The following is a 2,049-nucleotide window of genomic DNA, read 5'->3' as shown; positions in this document are numbered from 1 at the left end:
CTCCAGAGGCTGTAGGAGGGCATCATACTCAGTACTCTCCCACCTGCGGGAGGCAAGAAAGATGGAAAGAGCTAAATACCATGGCTTCTGGATTTTTTTTGGTGGGCATGGCATATTTTGCATTTGCTTTGATAGTGGTGGAACCCAGTCAGTGGTTTGCAACACAGCTCTGGATGACTCTGGACACCTGTAGAGATTGAGACAATTTCCAGAAGGTCACAAGTTCTTGGAGGACTTTTTCATGAGTTCTTTGACCGAAAAGGTGGTTCAAAGAACTACTGTACTGACTTAGAAAATGTTGCAGAGTCTGGGCACGGTGGCTCATGCCTGTAATACCAGCACTTTGGGAGGCCAAGGTGGGCAGATCTTGAGGTCAGGAGTTTGAGACCAGCCTGAATCCCCGTCTCTACTAAAAATACAAAAATTAGGCGGGTGTGGTGGCATGCACCTGTAACCCAGCTACTCAGGAGGCTGAGGCGGGAGAATGTCTTGAACCTGGCAGTCGGAGGCTGCAGTGAGCCAAGATTGTACCACTGGACTCCAGCCTGGGCGACAGTGCGAGACTCTATCGCAAAAAAAAAAAAAAAAAGAAAAGAAAAAAAAGAAAAAAGAAAAAGAAAAAAAAGAAAATGTTGCAGAGACTCTGGTGAACAGGTAGTCCCTCTCCTGCCACTCCAGGTAAAAGTTTCTTGGCCACGAACCTGGTTTAGCAGTATCCCTTCATCTTAGGTGGGTTACAGAAAGCCATTCATGACCTATCCAAGCATGGATAGGGGGATTTGACTTAGAAAAGTTTTAGGTGGACTAGTTGGTGAAAGAAAGTGCATTCTAGAGCTCACAGGCCTCCACACAGAGTTGCTAGCACATAAAGCATATGTATGAATTCTTTCTGAGCCCATGGCAAGATCAGGGGGCACTTCATCAGTCTCCTATGCTGGTATGAATAGGTACTTGCCCAAAACATAAAAGAATAGCTCAGGAAGCCCATTCTTCTACAGGACACCAGGTAGTGCAGTAGGAGTCTCGGGGTTGCGGTGGTATGCATGTTTTAAGGTTGTCTTTTAATCATCTTCAGCAAATTCAACAGTTTTCAGAACATAAAAAAATTATTCAACATTGCGTGATAACTACCACAAATATATCCATGATAAAGAACTGTACCCATATAATAATAACATTAATAACAATCATAGTGATGATATTATAAATGTCATTTCAATGAAGAGAGTAATAAAAAAGGAGATATTTAAGAACATATCCCTGTAAGCCTGTGACATTGTTCCCATATGAGCCCTCATGTTATTGATTACAGGGAGAGGCTTGGGGCTGCATCTTGAAATATTTTCTGTGATGGCAAAGAAGAGTGGCAGTAGGGAGAATAATTCTGAGCCACATGAGGCTTTGGGGAAAAGTGGAGATGCCTGTGCCACGTGGAAATACATTACAAATGGACTATGGAAAAGGGTCTGGCCAGAGTCCTGCCTGACACAGGTCATACAAAAGCTTTCAGTAGTTCACCCCAAGAAATGTCTGGTCCAGGCTGTAGATGAGAGGCACTGGGCAGACAGATCCACACCCGCTTCCTGAGTCTTAGAAGTCTGGTGTGCATCGAACATTAAGCCCCAAAGCCTACTGAGACTTCAACTCCTGGCTGGTCTTCTACTATCTGATTCTTGAGCCCCATCACATAAGTGCCATCTCCATACTGGAATTGCTGACAATGTCTGATGGAGGGTTTCACCCTGGGTACTCAGTACCAGCAATGGATGACATACCAGAAGGGAGGCTCCAGGGCTTCCATAGAAGACACATTCTAAAGTTGCTCGGGTGATCAAATGGTCATCTCACAGATTTTCAGTAGAACTGCAGCATTTTGTGAATACCTGAGTGAATGCAGAAAGTATCCAGACGCATGGGCATTGTAGGAAGATCTGTGTAAATCACATACAAGGAATATCTACTTCTGGGCTCAAAAGCTAACTTAGAAAATAAAAAAAGTGAGATGCTGGCAGAAGACAAATAACTCCACTTCAGTTCCCGAGAGAAAAA

The sequence above is a fragment of the Piliocolobus tephrosceles genome, unplaced genomic scaffold (assembly GCF_002776525.5).
Source record: "Piliocolobus tephrosceles isolate RC106 unplaced genomic scaffold, ASM277652v3 unscaffolded_31868, whole genome shotgun sequence".
In the NCBI taxonomy this organism is placed as follows: Eukaryota; Metazoa; Chordata; class Mammalia; order Primates; family Cercopithecidae; genus Piliocolobus; species Piliocolobus tephrosceles.
The sequence above is the reverse complement of the archived record's forward strand: the minus strand, read 5'-3'. Positions refer to the sequence as shown.